We start from the raw sequence: 24,397 nt of genomic DNA on the forward strand, positions 1-24,397 counted from the left end.
CACTTGTTGCTGCTGTGTGTAAAATGATTCCAGTTAGGTCTTAGCCCTTCAGCTCTGATAGCTAAAGTACTATAGCAGTTATTTTACAGAAGGAAAGATATTTAATCGTAAATTTTATATAAAAATTTTATTTACTTCGGTTTTGCGCCTTCCCATCCTTCATTAACCCCTGACGAGCTATGTATACCATCTATGAAACTTCGGATACATTTATTTAACAGGTATAGTTTTATTTTATAAATTTATTTAAATTTAGGCATACATATTAATTAAGTATTAAGAAATAGCTGCAACCCTTTTTTTTTTTTTTTTATAACATTCACATACAGCTGTTATGTACATTGTAATCAACTTTGAAATTAATTATTCACAATTAAAAAAATTATTTGGAATTATAAAATGATCATATAAAATCATTCTACTATTTGTAGAACGTAATGATAGCAAAATTATCTAATATAAATAGTTTTGTAATATAATTCTTAATTAAATTGTTGCTTGCCGATTAATAACTATAAGTTTCCGTTTGCCAAACTATTATGCAGATCTTAATATGAGAAATTTCAATTTTCTGATTTAAACAAATAAAAAACTCAGGAAAAGTGCGTCATCAAAATTTTCTCTTGGATATATTGGTTTGTTAAAGAGATTAACTAATAATAAGTAATGTTTATAGATTATAGATAAATAAAATATCCGTTTAGTAAAATTACATTAAAAACTAGCTGTACCCGGCCAGGCTTTGTTATGGCTCAGTCTAGTTAAATGGAACTATTCTGGACGACGCAAGAGCCTAAGGATATGCCATTTTGGGATCGAATTGCTGCTAGAATCAGTCTAATTAGGAACATTTTACCAGTTCTCCTCCAACCCAGTTGTTGACAATTTGCAATATTTGATTGTAAATACCTTTTTGCTAAGTGTTAGCTTAGCAATATTTGATTGCAAATACGACAAAAGATCACAGTGTTGTAATTTGTTTCAAGACACAATTCTACATCAAACGAAGCAGATAGATTCAACGATGGCATTCCCCATTGATAGAGAAATTGTTCGTGTTTTCTAAACACAAATTTTCAATCATTATCAAAGCTTCGTTTTAGATTTCAGCTGTGAAAACGATGCTCATTTATCTTGAGAATTCGACGGAAAATATTTCGCCACTTGCAATTTATATTTCTCCTAAAACTCTGGTAGAGATTAAGGAGATAAGGTAGTCAATATGATTCCAAACAATGCACGAATTTGATTTTGATGTGGATTTTCTTTTTTTTTCTGAATTTCAACAAACAAAAGCAACCGACCTAATGTGTATAACATACGCTTGGCATTAAATTACAATATTAGAAACAGAAATTAAGGAAATTCCAGCAAAACTAAGAAAGATTTTGTTCATTTCCCTTTTTTCTAAATCTCTACATCCAAAACTAGCCGACCTAATGTGTATAACATACGCTTGGCATTAAAGTACAATGTTAGAAACAGAAATTAAAGAAATTCCAGCAAAACTAAGAAAGATTTTGTGCATTTCCCTTTTTTCTAAATCTCTACATCCAAAACTAGCCGAACTAATGTGTATAACATACGCTTGGCATTAAAGTACGATGTTAGAAACAGAAATTAAAGAAATTCCAGCAAAACTAAGAAAGATTTTGTTCATTTCCCTTTTTTCTAAATCTCTACATCCAAAACTAGCCGACCTAATGTGTATAACATACGCTTGGCATTAAAGTACAATGTTAGAAACAGAAATTAAGGAAATTCCAGCAAAACTAAGAAAGATTTTGTGCATTTCCCTTTTTTCTAAATCTCTACATCCAAAACTAGCTGACCTATTGTGTATAATATACGCTTGGCATTAAAGTACAATGTTAGAAACAGAAATTAAGGAAATTCCAGCAAAACTAAGAAAGATTTTGTGCATTTCCCTTTTTTCTAAATCTCTACATTCAAAACTAGCCGACCTAATGTGTATAACATACGCTTGGCATTAAAGTACAATGTTAGAAACAGAAATTAAGGAAATTCCAGCAAAACTAAGAAAGATTTTGTGCATTTCCCTTTTTTCTAAATCTCTACATCCTAAACTAGCCGACCTAATGTGTATAACATACGCTTGGCATTAAAGTACAATGTTAGAAACAGAAATTAAGGAAATACCAGAATAACTAAGAAAGATTTTGTGCATTTCCCTTTTTTCTAAATCTCTACATCCAAAACTAGCCGACCTAATGTGTATAACATACGCTTGGCATTAAAGTACGATGTTAGAAACAGAAATTAAAGAAATTCCAGCAAAACTAAGAAAGATTTTGTATTTTTTTCCTATTTTCTGAACTGCTGATCCAAAAATAGCCGACCTAATGTGTAAAAGTAAAGTAAAGTAATCGCCTATTTTTTCAGGCGGGGCTTAACGTCCAACTACCAATTAGGTGTCGTGGACGGCGACCTAATGTGTATAACATGCGCTTTGCATTAAAGTAAAATGATAAAAAATGAAATTATGGAAATTCAGCCTAACTAATGAAGATTTTGTATTTTTCTCTTTTTTCTAAAGATCTACATCCAAATAGTCGACCTAATATGTATAATACACGGTTGGCATTAAAGTACAATGTTAGAAACAGAAATTAAAGAAATTCCAGCAAAACTAAGAAAGATTTTGTACTTTCCCTTGGTTCTAAACCTCTACTTGCGAGACTAGTCGGCCTATTGTGTATACATTGACCGAGCGCCTGTTTCTAACATTGTATTATTTTATTATAATACACGCTAGTCCAAATTCTCAATTGGTGGAAAAAGTTGGACCGGCCTTATTTAAGAAAAAAAACATTCATCTTGATTGGGATGCCCGGTGTACAGTCTACCTATCGTAGTTTCATTAAATATGCCAGGTTGTCCGTCGACTCGCTCTCCTCATTTGCGTCGTTCAAATAATTTTCTGCTCGCATTCTATGCACTTACGTAGGCACTTCTAAATTCAGCAGTGCTTTTGTAAACGCGTCATTTCAAGATGACGTGAAGAAAACAGTTAACGTTGTAGCCGGTGGATTCAGAGCTATTTGTTGCACATTGAAATCTATGAACATACAATTTAACAATGCTATCGGAAACATTGAAATGGTATCGTAAAATGTTAAGTACAGCGTGGGTTGTTTTACGTCCAACAGATGGCGTTTTTTTTCCTTTTTATATATCATGTTTTTATTTATATAAAAACACGCCCGTATTCGAATGCAACGTTGTGTCCAAATTTCAAAGCAATCGGTGACAAACTTTCGAAGATTTAAGATTTTGAACAAACGAACATTTACATTTTTATTTTTATAGATCCATTAACTAAGTAACCAAGGTTTCGTAATAATTATAATATTTTTGTAACTTTTTAAAACGTACTAAGAACTGAATTACACAGTTGACCCAACGTTAATACACACACGGCTAAGCGCCTCCCACTCTTCGCGCTCTATTTCAAGAACGGTTGATGGTCTGAAAAATTGTATAGAACCAAATTTGTAGAGAATTTTATGTTCTAAAACTTTTGTAATAACTTTAAATATCATTTAGAGCAAAGGAAACAAGATATTTACAAAAAAAGAGAAGATTTTTGTGACCTTTGACCACTGATTTCCGGTGACACGAGATTCTATGAAACTTTTGAGCTAACTTATAAAATACCAAAACAAAGATTTATACAACTTTATAGCTTATTATCTCCTATTCTGAGGTTAAATCCTTATTTGACTGGGCTAAATTAGATGTATTCATTTTATAATTTTATCGGTCTTTAAAATAAAAGTATTTACTTATTTAATTGTAAATTAAATGTAAATGAAATTAACTCATTTAAAAAGTGGCTTAGTAAATTGGGATATAGTAAAATATCCTTTTTTTCATCGTTCAATTGAGGAGTACATTATTCAAAATTGAATGGTAGAAGTTTTTGGGGGATTTCTTCAAGTCTAGATACAAAACTGAATAAATAATAGCACTCGACATTCTTAATTTAAATAATAAAAGCAATCCAATCGCTGAAAAAGAACTTAACTATAATTGATTAAAGTAAAAGTTTAATTAAAACTTTGACAATAAAAAAGGCTGCTAAAGTTGGAGTAAATATTGATTTTCCGAAGAAAAAGAAAACACAATTCGACTTTATTCTTACATAGTTTTCCGCCCGTGGGATGAGAAAATTCAAAAATTGATCAACTGCAGAGATTTTGCTATTTCAGCGGAAAAAAATTGTCCAATCTATCTACAAAAAAAGTAAAAATACAATAAAAAGAATAAAGTCAAATGACCCAAGTAATGGCACTGTCCTACAGTCCTCTGTTCTGCTCTGTCATTGCCATTGGTTCATCCCTTTCACCTTAGTTATTTATTCAACAAAACGGTTCACAATACTTCGCGTTACATTTCGAAGGAAATGGAACATTTCATTTTCTTTTCTTCGTGGTGTTCAACATTTCTCTTATTGATATTTTCAAATAATAGTAGCAACGAACATTATTGAATTTTATATGACAGTGACAGCGTCTTTTTTTTCTCTTATTTTGGGTTATATCTTAACTAACAGCGGGATATAAGCTTAAATTGGCCACAATCAATACAGCTGACATGTACCAGAATAATCCAAGAGTTTCTGAAACTCTCCAGTGGTAACACTCCTTATAAGAAATTAATAACTAACATTCTGAAGTTTTAAAAATTTTAAGAATAATTAAATTATTAATTATTAATAATACAGTTTCGTAATTTCTAAAGTTTAAAAAATGTAATGTAAATTTACATTCACAGTAACCGGGTTAATCAAATGATCTTCCGAGGTGTTCTAGTTATTCTATACATATTGAAATATTTAACTTATTTTGGAATTAAAAGTAATTTCTAAAAGAAAACTTTCAATTTCCTTGAAACAAAAAAACGATTTCATTTTCATGCATAAACAAATGAAGCAGATGAAAAGGTATGAAGTGATCTGAATGTCCACTTTAATTTAGAATAAATATAATAAATAAAATAAAACAGAACTAACTATAGTTTATATACTATGACATTACAACATTACAGTGAACTTTAAACTGGGTAATAAGTCTGTTACAGTTTACTGTATTGACAGAGTTAATGAACTGGCCACCTAATAAATTCTCCAGGTTAAACTTTTAATTGCTTACCTCTTTGCATATATTGCTGTGATAAAATGATAAATGCCTTCTTTAATACACATGAGGGACATTAAGTATCCGGATTTACTATAAGGTTTAACCATTCAATATTCAAACATTCCTCTCTTGATTTTACTACTCGTATTGATTCAGTTGAAGGTACACTTATGTTGTATTTTAAGTCTCTGTGTAACAGAAATTTTCGTGGGTTCCAGATTGCCCATTGATAGACTGAACTTTTTTGCCATTGATCAATAATCAGTCTGATAACAGCAATGAAGAGATAATTACATGTTAAATCATCGTCAATTTTTAAAAAAAGGATACATAGAATCCCGTTACAATTGCCTGTTCAATTATTTAAAAAGTATGGAATTCGCAGATAAAGTTTTTAGTCGCTAATCCTGATAAATCCTCTTAATTTTTTTTCTTTTATATTTTATTATTAGAACTTAGAGGACATTTACAGATAGACCAGCTACATCGCGTGGAAAGATAAATTTTATTTCAAATTTTTATAATCAATGTGAGCCGCGTTATTCTTCTATGACTGAAGAAAAATTTCGTTACTGTGAAGATATTTTTCTTCTTCTTCTTCTTCAGATAACTCCCCTGGCATGGCAAGCACTGAAATGATTAATGATCACGTCTCAAACTGATCTCTTGAAAAAATATTCTTGGTACATGAACGTTCTTTTGGTGGTGAGAATCTTTTAGAAAAAAAAGAAAAGAAGTTTGTTCAGACGCACTAAAATCATCTTCTTACGTTCGAATGACTTGGGCTTGCTGAAGAGAGTGGGCAGAAATATAGATATTTAGACTTACTACAATTATTTTTTGTCAAAACCGTAAAAAAACTTTGAAAGTTTTTTCAAAACTGAAAGAATGTCTTCTACGCTACCAATAGCATATGTTGAAAATGCCAAATATCACATTAACAACCAAAATACAACAATTTTGACAATGAAAGGTCTTTTTTTTTTTAAACATCCAAAAAGTTTGTATTATATTATTATTATTATTATTATTATTATTATTATTATTATTATTATTATTATTATTATTATTATTATTATTATTATTATTATAGCATGGTTCTATAATAACCATCAAGGTTCTAGAAAACAATTTTAATAATTAAGTAATAATTTTTAATTGCTTTCAAACTGAACATATCATCAAATAATTTTTAAACTTATCACTATAACATTCCCTTTAAAATTCTTTATTTAATTGCAACAAAAATTCAATATCATTTAATTCACAATTGAGTTTGCAGCGCAATATAAGCTTTTAACATTGGGTAAGCCATTCTACCATTTTCTTTAGACCACAAATCATTAAGTGGATTTGAGTAAACACTAAGTATGTAAATAAATGATTAAATTGCCTTTTAACGGTTGGAAGCTGAAAATTGATTCTGTAATTTATGTTATTACTTTTGTTTTTAGCGTTTAGCGTATTTACTTAAAACTTTTATCAAATAACGGTGAAAAATAATATATCGGTCAGGGCGCCTAGACCTTGTAAATCGTTTTGCTTATGTTAATTCTTTAAACGCAACGCTGCATTAATAAAGCTTCTGACAGCATAACTTCTTTAATATGTATACATCTTTAATACTTACTTTATTATTTCATTTTGTGAACAATATGTCAGTAAAACTCATTACAATTTTATGAAAACCTCTCTGATGTTAAAAACTTGATACCTGTCTAAGGAGCATCATGCTTTTCAAGACAAATAGAAAGATACACGAGTAGACTGACAATTTATGCAAAAGAATTACTGTACATCTTGAATAACAGACAGTAGCTGTGGAAATTTATTTCTAACTTTTTCTTTTTACCACTCAAGAACGTTACTTCGAATATTGTACATTTTTCTTCTTTTGTTGTTGTAGCAGAGAGGAACCATTCTAGATTTTTTTGGGATGAAAATGAACAAAAAAAAAATTAGACTTAAATTCATTCACGCCAACCGTAAATAGATATACTATAATGTAATTTTGCGCTCTACATGATATAATTATTTGAATTAAAACTCATTGAAATTGTTATTTATAACCATGTACTCATTGTGCATACATTAAGCTTCCGCGCATCAACTCATTTCTATAGAAAAAGTTGTTCTTTTTTTTTTAAGAACAGCTTTTTAGTAACAGCTTACTATTCTTCTTTTTTTAACACTGCTCATTTCGGCTGCCACAAACCGAGATTTAAACAATAGCCGAGATAACTGCATTTTGTTGATGAAACACTAAATAAAGCTTTAATTTAAATTGGATGATTCCACATAAATAAGTTACAGTGGTCTATACTGCTTACCTATACTAGTTTAACTAACGCTTAACCCAATGCACTGAATACATGTGCTTGCATTAAATGCAATTTACGTTTTGTATTATTTATATTTGATCTTTTTGTTTTTTACGGAGGAGATTTTAAATAATTTAAGCCACTTTTAATTAATTAAACCACTGTTATTGAACTGTGAAGTTTTGTAATTAAAAGAAGTTTTATTCAACAGCTGGAGTACTTTTCAAGGATAGGTACTTTGATTAAAAAAGTAGAAAACTAAATAAAGAAAAAGCTAAACATCCAACCTCTGGATTGCAAGGACTTCAGTAAGATCTGCAGTACCTTTAATTACTCTTCTAAGATGGTCATCAGATAAATTAAGAGCAGAAGTTTACAGATTTATTGAGGATTATAAATGAAACTCAAATTTATCTGTCTTTGTTTTGAGATAAGTAACATAATGGTATTCCTTAATGAAAGATCTCTATTTAAATGCAGAGAATTGTAATATTCATTGTTTAATTTCAGTCGGGCAGATAGCAAGGCTGCACTAAAACACTGAATTCTTCTGACTTTAACTTAAAACTGGCACTGCTTTGGCTAGGAGAAGAAGGTGCTTCTAGTTTGAGTAACAATGACAAGGGAGTTGTGCGGGAAATGATAAAAGGCTGGCCAAATTAAGTTCATCTCTTTCTTTTATTGGTTTCGTTTCTGATTAGAAATTAAACAGCTGGTCTGTAAAGTTTATAGGAACTGTAACTGTAGAAGGAGTGCATCAAAGTTTGGTAGCGATAATCACTTTGTGGCACAGAATTAGGAGATTCAGAAGCTACAGCAAAAAAAAAAAAATAATAATAATGAAATCAACGCAAGATTAAGCCATAAAGAAGATTAATAGAACTCATTAATTTCCAAAGAATTATGGAATCATTGGAACAGAATCTAACCTAAGTATTACCTTTGGACAATGGGCTCTTCAATCATTGGCTTGAAGACAGCAATCTAGGACGGCTGTTCCACGAATCAAACATGTGTAATTTTACTTAGTTGTGTGGGGTCCCACCGAATTTCCATAAAAAACAATGCTGTTATGCACTATTTTATTTTCCTATAATATTACAGAACTTTATGTGGTTCTTTGACTAGTTTCTTTCCCTTAATCCGCACTTGATATCTAACTTTTACCCAATGAGCAGCATCTTTTTAGGACGCAAAATTCTTTCCATTCTATCCACCTAATTCCATTTACCTTAGTCAGGCCATAGAACTCATGAAAATAATGCAATTACATAAAATTAATTGATACGACCGTACAGCGTGTATTTTTTTGTTCTATTTTTTTGTAAAAACTGTTTTCATGCCACACATACAACGTAGTAATTCATTTGCCAGTCTAACTACCAGAGAACAATTCAATTGATCTCTGAACTTTCAAACACATTCTGTATTCCAATTATTCAAAAACAAAAAAAAAAAAAAGAAAGTCAATCAAAATTGCAACGCCAACATTTAATTATTTTTTGATAGGCGAGAGTTATGAGTTTTTGATTTATTCTATCATCAAATACGTGCATGATATCCGTGATGTTACTTTTACATTTTTATTTCATTTTCAGGTGATTGTTTAACAAGCGATCGAATTACTTTAATTGCTAAGTGAACCAAGAGACATTGTGTTCGTAGAAATAATCTATATTGGTTGTTATTGGAAATATAAACAAGTCTGGTATTCATAACAAAATGAATATTCATATTAAGCTGACTTTCTCTAACAAGATTTACATGATTTAATTTTGCAGAAACTAAGAACTTTTACTAAGAAAAAAAATGGTTGACTTAATTTTTATGCAGGTTCACTTAATTAAAAGAGTATTGTTGATTATTAAAGGCAGCTTTAACAAATCTCTTCCTCAGTACTGTCTTAAATACAATTTGAGTTTTAAGTTACACTCTTTTTGAATTCCGAAATTCAGATTCATATTTATGGTTAATAAAGTTATTAATTTAGTAAAATTGTTCTTTTCTCTGAAGCCACTTCTCCCATAGAACCTTCCTAAACCAAATTTTCATAGAAAAGTGATTTAAAAAGTTTAAAAAAAAAAAAAAATCATTAAAGAGGTACATACTTGATTCCCTCCATTGAAATTTTAGCAGTACATTTAATTTTGCCTCTTTAAAATATTTAAATGACTGGACCTAATAAAAGACCCTTTAAAATAAAGCCTATGGTATTGATCCCCTTAAATGTGAGTGTTGTTCATTGTCATTTCAGACTAATTTACGATTTTGCAAATGTTGTTTTAAAATTCCTGAGACAGTTTTTTTTTTATGTGTGAGTGTGGGGAAGGCAGATGCGTAAATACTCCCAAAACAATAATATCCCCTGACATAGGTGACTATAGTTAAGTGTACAGTGTTTACAGCGTAAGTAGTCAGTGCGTTTTTCTGTGAATTCAACTAAACCATTCATCAACTACTCTACAGATCCTGTGAATTATTGTGTGAATGTTAGAGATTTGTTGTTAAACATGGATACCCGCAGGCTCGCCAAGAGCTCTGAAGAAGTGGCTATCCCCTAACCAGGTTAAGACAGGAATAAGAAAGTAAAAATTTCTATAAACGATTCTGAAATGGAAGTGTTTCTGTAATAGACTGAAAATGAAGTCATTGTTAATCTAAACAATCAACTGTGAACCTACGTTAAACATAAAGTAAGATATTTAAATTCTAGGCTAGCTTTAAATGAACTCAAAGAAATGAAATAAATAAAACGTAAATTCAAAGTAATTGTGTGGGACAGTCTACAGACCAAATAAAGTCTATAGTTTTAGACATGGTTTTTAAAGTCCATAAAATACTAAGAACCCAGTGTAATGGACCATTTTAAACATTTTTATTCTTTTATTCTCTTCCATTAAAGAAAAGGTATTTTTTTTTTGTTGGTATTGTTTATTTAAGTGTCTAAAGAAAGAAATAAATTGAACGGTTTTCCGCCCAACTTAGCTTTTTATTTCCACCATGTTTCACTTAATTTCTTGTATCCTCATTTTCTTGCAACCATCATTCATCTTTCTTTCTTCGGTTTTAACTTATTTTCCATTTTTTGTTTTATTTAGGTGCTTTATTCTCATTCCCTTTATATTTTAGGTTACACAATAATATTTAGGCTTTATCGTTTCTCATTTATCATTACATTTTTGTTGTCTCTCTTTGTAAAGTAGCATACGTATACGTTTATTTAAATTAATTTATTATCCTCTTCTTCGATAATATCTTCAAGGTTTCATCAATTTATTTAGAAAAGTTGTTCTTCCAGCGAACTATGAAATAGAAAATTCGACAAAGAGCATGTTCTAGATACAATGGATATGTAGCCTTTCCTTTAACCCTTTCAAAGACATTGGGACCTACACTTCTCATTCATAATTTCGTTCTTAAACTCCAAGTGCCCTTTATTTAACATTGCTATATCCAAGAGAACCTCAGTATTTATCAATATCAAATAAGTAGTGGGAATAATTCTTAACAGCTGTAATAGAAAACCCAGTTTAGATTTTTACTATTGCTCGTACAAGAAGGTTACAGAAATACTAAATATTAAATATTGGTACAGGTACTAAGTTTCTAGAAAACTTAATTACCTAAGTTGTGGTAAGAGGAAGTCAATTGAATGTGCACACACCTGATCTTGCAAGCTCAAAACCTTAAAATGTTGTTTTCTGTTCAAAAATAGAAGATAAACTAACGATTCCAATGTTTCTTCAAACTAGTAAAAATAATTGACTGCTTTAAGTAATGGATTTCCAAGTTCTTCATTACTTTTTAAAAAATGCGTCGATGGATCACTCAAAATATAAAATAAAACGGAATATCTTGTGTAAGTAGCCAATCGAGACAACCACACTGTACAAGATATTTGCTTGAAGGGCAACACTTACCAAAGACAATTTATCTATTAGTTCTATTATCCAATAAGCATTCACTTCTAAATCAATTACTGTAAATTACATCTTTAAAATGCTACAGTTCCTATCCACTATTTTGATTTATTTATTACTTATCACACAAACACAAAGTTTAATTTGGTAAAAATCCCTTTTTCGGATGAAGGTGACCAAAAAAAAATGATGTTTTCTGATGTAATCTTATTAAGAATATCCGTACTGCAGCAGCTCGGAGTGAAGTGGACTAGAAAAATCCTTTACTAGTCTTGCAGCGGTCTACAGATACTTCAGCTAAATGGTGCTATAGTACTAGGTTGAGGGCTGGGTTTACTCCATATTAAATTGCCCATTCCTATCTATTCTCGGATTTTCTTCTCCATCTTCTTATCCCGGTCATCCTAAGATAATCTAAAACATCATCCACCCATTTTAGCTTAGGTCTTTCTCTTTTTTAAATTTATAACGCCAGCTTCTTCTGAGCTGACAAGAGGTAAAAAATTTCTGTTTCTGTACATGAATTTTAGTAGAAATATGAGAAAAAGCTAAGACAAACTTGAGTACTGATTAACCGATGAAAAAGTTGCTGCGAAACTTTTTCTTTTATTATGTATTTGAATATTGCAAGAAGTGCACTACTTGACCTAGTTCTGTTAGAGAGAGACTGACCTAACTATTGGCTGGTCTCCACAGCTCCTGACCCACAATCTAAGCAATTTTGTTTTAAAGGATTCCCACTCAACTAGCATATGTTTATGTTATTTCACCTACAGTAATAATAAAATAGTTGCACTTGGCACAAAAACCTTTTACTTTTTTACTAAAGGGACTTGAATTTCTATTAAAGACTTTATTTCTAAAATTTATAGCTCTGTGTAGGCGCTCTAATAATTCTTAGGTCTCCCCCTCGAAGTGATCGAACCCTGGCAAAGCCGTAGAATATTTTGCTTGATAATTTTTAATCTTATTCCATGCACAATACAAACCCCAAAGAACGGAGATTTTTTTTTTTTAATCTACTCTTCATTATCCAATTCCTGGGGATAGGTAATCCTCCATTATCTCCTTTCCTCACTGGCCCGTAAATTATTCAGAGGAACACTTTTTACTCTGCATTAACAACTGTAGCTCTAACACAAACAAACAAATTCGTCCTTCAGGATAACATTTACAAATTTGAAATTATTTGTGTGACAAAATGACGCAACGATTTAAATCCTATTGTCTAGGCTAACGCCAACCAAGTCGTTTAACATCGTCTCCAACGTAATAAAGATTTATCCCACCTAAATTATAATTAATCATTTAGATATTTTAACCTTTAAAATCCTTGCGGTTTTCATACAAACTGTCTTTATTTTCATTCACATTTATGACTATTTTCGTCACTACCTCAAACTCTAAAAAGCTCCCAGCTAAGGCAATCTGTTATAATAAAGGGATTAATTGATCTCTTAAGACAGACTTTTTAAACGAAGCGTTATATCTATAATAACTTCTTTACATATCTAGTAAAAACATTTTAAAATAAATATAAAATTACAAGAATGTTATGAGCGATTGACAAATATAAAATATAGACTAGATAACTTTTGTTAAAGCTAGACTGATTGGTAGCGTAACATTGTGGTAAACAGTTGAATTAAAACTGTACCATGCGCTGGGAGAGGCCTCATATTTATTACATACATACCTAGATAAAATCCTAGATCTTTTTTTTTTTTTTTGTTTTATCTGCTAAGTATTAACATCAGTTCAACTTTACTTTTCAGTATTTTAAAAAAGCTTGGCAAAAACAAATTATCTCCTCTCTAGAATGAATCTTTTAGTCGTAAAAATAAAAAAAGATTTATAATACTCGACTATATAAAATGTTATTTTGAGAATAATCTCGAAAAAAATGTAAAATGAAATAAATAAATGAAAGGCTTGCTTTTTTATTCTGCTGCGGTTAAAATAAGATTGGAAAAACAAATTCTCTACCTTCTCAAATGAATATTTTTACTCACCAAAATAAAAAAAAAATAAGAAGATGAATAATGGCTCTACTAACTGTTTTTTTAAAGAATAGAAATCTGAAAAATTATACATGAAAGGCTTGTTTTATGAGAAAATTCGTTGGCCAGATATAAACTTTGTTCAATAGAGTGGTACTTGGGAAGTTTTGATTAGACCCCAAGCGGTTCTAATTTTAGTACTGCAAAGAATCTATTATGCTTAAGTCTGATAACAGTAGTTTTAATCAATTTTTCGCCCTTAATAACAGCCTACTACAAGTACCCTTGCTCGCACCTTATTGTTCTAATATTCGGTACATAAAATAAAAATGATGCCATAGCTTGTAAGCAGAAAATATTTGTCTATTGTTTGAAACTTCTATAATTAAACAAGTTGTTGATGTAAATATGGCTGGATAATGTTTAGAAATTATTATCTAAAAATAGACAAGGTAATTTATCTTTTCTTTTTTCAAAAAAACTTGAGGTAAAAGATAATGGGTGTTGGCTGAAGATGGTTTTGCTCTCTGAAAGTTTGAAAAGATTTATTACGTTTAATAACTTTTTTTCTTTTAAATATACTTTCGTAGAAATAAGATATCTTTTATTGCTTTTCTTTTTTGAATTAAGTTTTAAAGCAGTTAATACTACTAACATTCAGCAACTCAGAAGTTTATTTAGTGCTTAAATTCTAATCGTGTGAAGTTAATTTATTTCTTAATGGAAATATAAGAAATTCTCGTCTAGTTTGACCAGAAATTTTAGGATTTCTGCTTCAGTTTATTAATAATCAAGCCAGAAGTGGATTGTATACATAAGGGTAGCCAAATATTAAATTACATCTGAAAATTGAATGGAAAAATAAGAAATTTTCTTCTAGTTTTGATCAAATGAAGGAAAAAGATTGCAAAGGAATGAAGAAAAAAAAATCTCAATCTTTCCAGTCAAACTAGACGAGAATTCTATATTTCTCCATTAATTCTGCAATCGTAACTTCAAATTCAGGTTAGCCTATCATGACAATCATCTTTTGACTTAGTTATTAATAAATAGAAGCTGAAATCTTAGAATTTCCTGCCAAACTAATAGGGAATTCCTTATTTTTCCATTAATTTTGCAATAATAAATTCTAATTCGGGCTACAATGTATTTACATACCATCTCTGGCTTCGTTATTAATACACTTAAGCTGAAATCTCATTCTTTTGCTCAAAACTAGAGAAGAATTACTCATTTTTCCATTAATTTTGCTGAGCAATTCCAAATATAGGCTACTCAGTGTGTACAATCCACCTTTGTCTTAGTTATTAAAAGTATGAAGGAGAAATCACGTTCTTTCCAATCAAAGTTGATGAGAATTCCTCAGTTTTCCATTAATTTTGCTATCGTAACCTCTAATTAAGTGCTAACCTGTGAGTACTATCCACCTTTGTCTTAGTTATTAATACAATGAAGAAAAAATCAAATACGTTTGTTCAAAACTAGACAAGAATTACTTATTTTTCCAATTATTTTGTAATGGGAATTTGATAAACAGGCTTGAATTGGATTGTACAAACAGGGTAGCCTAAATTTGGAGTTACGATTGCAAAATAAAAGGAAAAATTAGAAATTCTCGTCTAGTTTGATGTCAAATATTAGGATTGCAGCTTTAATGTACAATATTAATAATTAAGACAGGGGAGGAATGTATACACAGCTGGGCCGTTGTGAGAACCCGGTTTACCCGGGCAAGTGCTGGAGCCCACATCTCTTCTAGAGACTCTGGCACTTACCGCCTCCCACGAATGGGAGGAGCGATTAAAATGAATCAAGAAGTTGTATCAACAAAGCACAAGATTTATGGTTTTAAACAGAATAACTGGCAAATGGTTAATCTTCAGAATAGCGATCAGGGGCGTGGCCTAGATCGTTTTATTTGCTGTAACATTATTAATCTAATTTGCTGTCCTCCTCAAAGGGGGGATTTCCACCACAAAGGGGCCCACTGAAACTCTGTCAGCCAAGCGCCCACAAAAGCCTGGAGCTGGTCCTGATCTTAAATCAATTTGCCACTGTTTCAAGATAAGTAGTATTACTACTTACCAGGATATTGATCAACTAATTATTGAAGTTTGATGGATGATTATTAACTTTGTATACTAATTTTACATCAATTAAGTTTCACTTCATAACTTTATATTAATGAGACGATGGGAATTAATATTCTTGTGGTTAGAAAATGGATTAAAACACTTCAGTAGTTTCAGACAGATAATAATACTGCTGGCCTAAAGGACATTGTTCCCTCGTTGTTAATCGATTTATTTCCCCTTTAGAGCAGCTGGGATATTTGAATTTATTGTTTTAATAAAAATCCCAAGCACAAGTTGGGGATTATTGGAAAAAGTTTTACTCGTATGACTCTCTCTTTTCAAACTTTTATTTGTTAGATCAAATTTTAGAGATAATTAAAATTAGACTATTTGAAATCAGTAAGAGAAGAGTTTATAATCAATAATGATTTTACGTTAACAATAAATATGGCTTTGAATTTTAACCCTTATGTGGAAACACTCAATGTTTCTAAATTATCTTATTTGGATTCAGTTTAGTACAGCTTTACTCTATTATTTGGTTTCAGCATAAATTTCAACCATTTTTGGGTAGTAGATGAACAGTTTCAGATGGAAATCTAGCTAGTACTGTGACGTATCCTTAAAGCATCTTAAGTAGTTTAAGGCAACAGGTTTTGGTTGCTTGTAAGCCTTTAGAGTGGGTTGAAAACTAGGTTTAAAGTTCCAACAGCAGCATCTTTTCATGCGCAAGTTTAACAAGAAATCCTCAGCAGCAAAGGCTACTGGACACATTTTTGCTGTTGTGGGAAGGAAGTACAAAACTATGTCCTAGACAGTCTACAAATGGTTTGACGATTTTCTGGAGCGAGCTAGGTGTAAATGTTGCGATAATGGAAGAGCAACGAACTGCTGCAATTTCTTAAAAAGGTTTGGTTGCTTTCGAGATCCCCAAATTCTGTACTTTTCTAATTAGATGAATTTGTATTTTATTTTTTGAGGTTGGGAGTAGTCTCAAAACCAAAAGTAATCAGCGCAGTAATTAAACTTTCTCAAATCGTAAGCTGGCTTGAACCAACTTGAGAGAAAAAGGTCTTTGCCTGTAGAGTTAATGCGTCTATATGTATCCAAAAAAAAGGGTTGAACAAATAATTAATAGGACTTTGTCCATGACTTTGAAAAATGAGCTTTAATTGTAAATTATAGTTCTAAATGGTTTTTAGCCATATTTCACCCAACAATTCAAAAATGCTTTTAACTTAAGAAACTCAATTAAGATTACCCTAATTTATACTGTATTGCCTTCTGCCGTTTATACTATGTAGATAACTTTAAGCTCTAAACAGGTTCACATCTCTCCATTCAATGTAGAAAGCAAATCCCTTAGATCATTTATAAATGTCTAAATTTGCCAGTTGTTTAGTTAATCCAGAAAATAAAACAAATTGCTCACATCAACCATCTCTGAAAGTCCTATATGAATTTTGTGAATGTTGCGAATTGCTAGTGTATGCGTTCATTGTTTTAACTTAAGCTTGGATATTCATATTAAGGAGGTTAAGTTTCCTGAATGTGTTGGGAGATAAGGCTAGGTCCAGCCAGCTTCACCTACAGAATATTTTATTCTGTCTTTCTTATATTCTGCAAATACTTTCTGTCATCAAGTATTTCTTTGCAGTACTAAGTTCTTTTAGTTTATTGTTAAGGATGAAACAGTGACAAAATATAGCTATGAAAGGATAAGAAATAATCGCTGAAAGATTGCCAATGAATAATGTACAATTATAATAATCAGTTTAAACTGTTGCTTTTCAAATCTGGACCTTATTAAATTATTATTATTAAAAAAAGGTTAAATGTAAGTTGGATTCTGTAAATCTCTTCTCTGTACCAATCTTCACTACTGTTTATATAGTCAGAATGAAAACTAGCACTATTCACCGACCATTAATAGTATTTAAAAGTTAGAGAATTTATTGGAAATGGGCGAAGAAAGATTTCTAAAAGTTGCTTTAAAAAAATTTACTTACTGCACTAGAATTTCTTAAAAACCATGCTGGATTGCTGGCAAATTTATTGTATTAAATTGCTAAGGCAAGCATAGTATTCTCTTGATGGTAGGTTAACAATGTTCTACCTAATTTCTCCAACATTTGCTGCAATAAATTTTACTCAAAATATAAGAATTCTCTTGAATATACTCATTGTATTACAGGCACTTTAGTAAAATTTGATAGTAAGAGTTACTTCTACTTAGCAAGTTTCATTACTAAAGTAATATGGCAATTACGAATGGCAAATGACATCTGCTACCATCTAGCTGTTAGGATTTAAATTATAAATTTGGGTGCGAGCAAAACTATTCTAATTCAGACACATCTCAGTTGGGTAATCTAAGCAATTTCTTGTTTACTCCTACAACTTTACTTCAGTTAGAAACAAACGTTTTGCTCAGTATTGTATAAATAATTTGGATAAACTTACTCAAAGTTTACATAACAACTGAATTAACAATATTTTCTATTTAGTTTCAGAAGATAGGATGGCTAGGATGTCTAGTAAACTAGTAAATTTTACCTAACACCATTAATATTTATAGCAGAGCTAGAGTATACATATTAGATCGCCTTAAATTTGAAACAGAAGTGCAAAAATGAAGGGGAAAAATGAGAAGTGTTAGCTAGATTGTCCATCAATGTTGTAGATTTTGGCTTTCATCGCCAAAATTAAAAGTTGGGCTAGAATATACTCTTAATGATGTAACAGAAGTGCAAAAATGAAAGGAAAAAGTAGGAAATGGTAACTAAAATGACCAAGAATGAAGTGAATTTAGCTTTCCACTACCGATATTAACAGCAGAGCTGAAATATACTTACTATGTCGCTCTAATTTGGTAACAAGACTGCAAAAACGAAAGGAAAAAGTAGGAAATGGTAGCTAAAATGACCAAGAATGAAGTGAATTTGGCCTTCCACTACCAATATTAAAAGCAGAGCTGAAATATACTTACTAGGTCGCTCTAATTTGGTAACAAGACTGCAAAAACGAAAGGAAAAAGTAGGAAATGGTAGCTGAAATGACCAAGAATGAAGTGAATCTGGCCTTCCACTACCGATATTAAAAGCAGAGCTGAAATATACTTACTAGGTCGCTCTAATTTGGTAACAAGACTGCAAAAACGAAAGGAAAAAGTAGGAAATGGTAGCTAAAATGACCAAGAATGAAGTGAATTTGGCCTTCCACTACCAATATTAAAAGCAGAGCTGAAATATACTTACTAGGTCGCTCTAATTTGGTAACAAGACTGCAAAAACGAAAGGAAAAAGTAGGAAATGGTAGCTGAAATGACCAAGAATGAAGTGAATCTGGCCTTCCACTACCGATATTAAAAGCAGAGCTGAAATATATTTACTAGGTCGCTCTAATTTGGTAACAAGACTGCAAAAACGAAAGGAAAAAAAAGGAAATGGTAACTAAAATGACCAAGAATGAAGTGAATTTGGCCTTCCACTACCGATATTAAAAGCAGAGCTGTAGTGTACTTACTAGGTCGTTCTAATTTGGTAACAAGACTGCAAAAACGAAAGGAAAAAAAAGGAAATGGTAACTAAAATGACCAAGAATGAAGTGAATTTGGCCTTCCACTACCGATATTAAAAGCAGAGCTGTAGTGTACTTACTAGGTCGCTCTAATTTGGTAACAAGACTGCAAAAACGAAAGGAAAAAGTAGGAAATGGTAGCTAAAATGACCAAGAATGAAGTGAATTTGGCCTTCCACTACCGATATTAAAAGCAGAGCTGAAATATACTTACTATGTCGCTCTAATTTGGTAACAAGACTGCAAAAACGAAAGGAAAAAGTAGGAAATGGTAGCTAAAATGACTAAGAATGAAGTGAATTTGGCCTTCCACTACCGATGTTAAAAGCAGAGCTGTAATGTACTTACTATGTCGCTCTAATTTGGTAACAAGACTGCAAAAACGAAAGGAAAATGTAGGAAATGGTAGCTGAAATGGCCAAGAATGAAGTGAATCTGGCCTTCCACTACCGATGTTAAAAGCAGAGCTGAAATATACTTACTATGTCGCTCTAATTTGGTAACAAGACTGCAAAAACGAAAGGAAAAAGTAGGAAATGGTAGCTAAAATGACCAAGAATGAAGTGAATTTGGCCTTCCACTACCGATATTAAAAGTAGAGCTGTAGTGTACTTACTAGGTCACTCTAATTTGGTAACAAGACTGCAAAAACGAAAGGAAAAAAAAGGAAATGGTAACTAAAATGACCAAGAATGAAATGAATTTTGCCTTCCACTACCGATATTAAAAGCAGAGCTGTAATATACTCTCTAGATGGTACTAATTTGGTAACAAGACTGCAAAAACGAAAGGAATAAATGGTAAACGTTAGCTAGGAGGTCCACCAAATTAGTGTTTATTTCTCGAGAGTGCTCAATATAAAAAATATGTACACATTTTTTCTTTTTATTACGTAGCAGAAAGTGAGAGCAATAATTATTGTTTGTTGGAAATATGTGCTCAGTAACTATGTTTCTTTATTTACGAAATCGAAATTTACTATCCTTTTTTTTAAAAAAACCATGCATATAGTTCGCCATATGAACTAAATAACCATTTATTTATCTGTCTTCAATATTCAGAGCAATGAATGCGTTATTACTTCAACATGGAACCAATAAGCAATATAAATTCATGTGATTCATGTTCGCTACCTTCATCAAATTGTGCGTTCAAATTTCTGTTCCTTTTAATAAAAAATTTGGAATGAAATATGAACTCTTCTTTCCCTTTTTTTAAGTTCTCAACCCTAGTAAATTTTTACTTAATCATTTTTTTGCGCAAATACTTGTCACCGGCTAGTGGCGAAGGAAACCTTTCGGATCTGTTCTTAAGATTGTTTCTTCCTGCTGCTTGGGGCATTTCTTTCTTACATTCTTCACATCTTGGTAACTTTATATATGTTAATGTCCTTCACAAGACTTTGAACTTAAAATCAAAGAAAATATTGTAAGATTGCATGAATGATTGGTAATTTGATGCCTTGAGAAAGAAACAAATCAAAAACTAAACTAATAAATGTCTGAACTATCCCAAAGAAAGACCGTTTAATATCTTGCTAATCTTAAAAAAATCAGAATCAGGTAGGAAACAATTTTATGTTTTCTTGAATAAACGATAATTATGTTGGTACGGTAAATTAAAACTGAACTGGAATGGCACCAACGTTGCACAGGACGTGTAAATGATTTGCTAGATGTTTCATTTATTGCCGGATGCTAAATTCCATTGAAATTAAAACTCGCTCCCACCTAAACATTTTATAGTGATGAACAATTTCACGAGGTTTTCTTTTTTTACTTTCCTTGGTTCTGATTAACATTTTAATTAAAACTGAAAATGAAGTTTTCATTGTTTGCATTGTAAAGCCATGGCCACCCCCAGGAATGTTGTGATTTCCTGTCTGGTTTGACTTGATTCGTCATTTAGCGTCGCTTTTTTTTATACGTTCTAATTTCTCTGATTACTGAATAGTATTGTCAAACTTTTCTAATCACCAGTGGCGTAAAGTCTGCTTTTCTAAAGATTACGACACTTAACTAGCCACTGTCTTATTCACATTCTTTAAAAAGATGGGTTGGGCTTGATAAGTAATTGCATGCATTTTTCTTTTTAAAAATATTCAATAATTTATTTCTAATATGATATCTTTAAGCTGAGAACTTAACAATATTTATAGACACTTTGTGAGGTCATCGAGTGGTTACAATACAGAAGAAGAGGATAGCCGATCAGAGTTAAGATACGTATAATGGATATTTTGGGAAGATTCCTATGATACCTTTGTTGGTCTTGTGCAAAATACCGTAGCAAAGCCATCAACAAAGCGTGGTCGCACATATAGTCCAATCAAGGCTAGAACTGCAGCCTAGATGCTGACGATAGAAATTCATTGTTAGCCTCTCGCGTAACTACTGCATTACCTCTTGAATGGTCACTGCAGAGAGAGTAAACCGAGTACAGTCTGTCAACGGATAGCTTGTGAAAGATTGGATGAAAGAATAAAGAACGGCACTACAATGATGGGTATATCCTTTCAGAGTAAAGCTTGTTTTTGACTCAGAATTCTGATATTTGTAGAACAAAAGCCTTGCAACCTTTACCAAGGAGTCTCTTTTTCTAAACTCTTAAGCCTAATCAAACTTACAAGAACTGGAGGAATGCAATATATCTAAATAGAGGGTAACAAACACAACAAACCCCTTAAGAACGCCATGGCATAGACTGGCTAGCCAGTCTCGAGGAAATATTAACTTAGATACTTAGTTCTCGATTAGAATACTTCGTTTAGAATTCAGAAAACAGATGTAGAAGCGCTAAACTAAGATTGTCTTAGAGTTGGAAAGTGGATGGTCTACTTTATAACAATATTTTTAAGAGTAAATTATAATTTTTTTCTAATATTTCCATGAGACGAATATCCCAAACTTCCAAGACCTAAACCTTTACCCTGGATGAGCCTCTGTCTTCAATGTCCAACCACAGACGCCGCTGTAATTTGTGTCGAGACATTGAAGCGTCTATTTACAGTTTAATTTGAGTTTTATTATAATAAATTTATAATTAAGATCGTAAATTTTAATTAAAATTTAGCGGAAGTTTGGGATGAGTTTTACTTATTCAAAGTACATAAAACATTTTAACAATTTGGCTGTTCGCATTTCTAACAAATGTAATACGAGCTAAAAGCTGCTCAAAAATTCTCAGAGGCATTAATATTAAGTTCAAAATCTATTCTTGTATTTAAACCTTTATTGTATAATAATAGCATCAATGATATGTGATAATGAGTTCGTGTAATATTTAATTAATTTCAATTTGGGCTTAAGCAGAATTTGTATCCCAAAAAATATTAACCTGGAAAACTTATTTTGGCCTCAGGAGTACTAATATTGTGTGATTGGTATTGATTTTCCGCTTTTTAAAAGAAAGGATAATCCAGATTGCACTAGTCAGGTAAAACCTTCCAGTATATCCGCACTTATTAGCCTCCTTATCTGTATCAGCGACTTCTTATAAAGGCTTGACAGATAGCTAAAAGGATAAATATAAATGAAATCTATTGAATTCTCTCTAGTTTAATGCCAAATTTCATAAGTATTTTCTTGAGGAAATAAACCTCGGAAATTGGTCTCATTTTGTGTACATTCCGGGCCATCTTCAGAAGCTAAATATGGAATTACATTAAACAAAATGTCTAATTTGTGTTATTAATACACAGTTGTATAAAAAATTGATTCCTTCCATGATTTCAAAAGCTCTATTTGTCCATGAAATGAAAATTAAAGATTTGGATGAATAAAGTTTAACAACTTGTGAATATGACAAACTATTCTAACTTAATATTACTTTAAAAGATTTTGGAATGCAAATTAGAACAATTTCAAGGAAAAAGTTATACTGAGGACAAATAAAACTTAAATACAAACAACAAACGGTTAAAATTCCAACATATTTTCTTCTAATAAGAGTTTAATCTGACTATGTAAGTGAATTCCGTATCTCGTACTGGACTAATTAGAGGTATGAAACTACTAGGGGTCCCATTTAAGATTATCAGGCTTGTGCGCAAACATCAGCAAAAGTGGTTATCCAGGGAGAAGTGTCGACAAAATTCGGAGTGAACGTGGGTTTAAGACAAGGAGACCCAGTGTCTCCGGTGTTATTTAATCTGGTACTAGAGATGGCATTAAGAAGAGTTACCAGCAACCCAGGCGGGACCATCTATAACCGGATGACACAGCACTTGGCGTATGCTGATGACGTGGCAATAATCGCGAGATCAGTTACAGAACTAAAGAAAGAATTCTTGGAACTGGAGGAGGGTACGGCTATGTGTGGACTGCGGGTCCATGAAGAAAAAACTAAGTATATGGTGACCACAAGAAATGAAAGAAGGCTCTGCGACCTCGAGGTCGGGCAACACCGTTTCGAAGGAGTGGGGCCTTTCAAGTATCTTGGAACTACCCTCACATCCAAGAATGAGGTAGGCCAGGACATTAGGAGCAGACTGACGGCAGGAAACAAGTGCCTGGGTGCTCTGAAAAGAACGCTCCGGAAAAAAGATGTTTCCAGGAAGGCCAAGATCACCATATACAAAACAGTGATTAGACCTGTAGTGATGTACGGGTCGGAGACTTGGACCCTGACAGTGGCAGAGGAAGCCAGATTGGACTGTTGGGAGAGGAAAGTGCTACGATGCCTATTCGGCCCAGTGAGCGAAGACGGGGTTTTCCGGATTCGGAAAAACACGGAGCTATACCAACTGTTCGGAGAGGACACCTTGGTTTCATGTGTAAAATTGAGAAGGCTCCAGTGGTTGGGTCACCTGCACCGGATGGAGAGGGAGAGATGGCCCCGCAAAATATATGAGGGACATCCTGGAGGGAGAAGGCCAAGGGGTCGCCCGAGGCTGCGCTGGCTGCAGGATGTGGAGGCAGACCTCCAAAGACTCCGTATTGGGCAGTGGAGGAGGAAAGTCGGGGATCGTTCCGAGTGGAGAGATTTGTTGATGGAGGCCAAGGCCCTTAATGGGCTGTAGCGCCAATGATTAGATTAGATGTAAGTGAATAATTTAGTAAAAGGCGCCGTACGTCGTTTCAAGGAGCCTGAACTCTTCCTTTGTGATCAGTGACAGGCTGCGCCATATGAAGCTGAAGATGCAGTGGAAGTCAACAGAGCTAAGCTCTGGGTAAGGCCAAGATCTGGACCAGGACAGTTATAACCGAAAAAGAATTAGGAAAAAATAGGAGGTTCACAGTGTATTTTCGATTTATTGGGCATCTGAAAAAGCTGGACAGATTTTGTGAGCAGATAGTGGTTACTCCAATTCATCTACTGTCAGATTGAGTAGCAGTTGTT

At 32.2% G+C, this 24,397-nt stretch overlaps 1 protein-coding gene across 1 annotated transcript in view; it reads left to right on the forward strand.

The window, feature by feature from the left end:
• The window catches only part of LOC141447303 (neuropeptide Y receptor type 2-like), a 159,024-nt gene continuing 134,627 nt past the window's right edge, over positions 1–24,397 (forward strand). Inside the window, exon 1 of the mRNA XM_074114730.1 lies at positions 1–221. The gene's annotated coding sequence lies outside the window, so the exon portion shown is untranslated. The remainder of the gene's footprint in view (positions 222–24,397) is intronic.

Source organism: Rhodnius prolixus, unplaced genomic scaffold, assembly GCF_049639745.1.
Source record: "Rhodnius prolixus isolate KJV_2025 unplaced genomic scaffold, Rpr scaffold_7, whole genome shotgun sequence".
Classification (NCBI taxonomy): Eukaryota; Metazoa; Arthropoda; class Insecta; order Hemiptera; family Reduviidae; genus Rhodnius; species Rhodnius prolixus.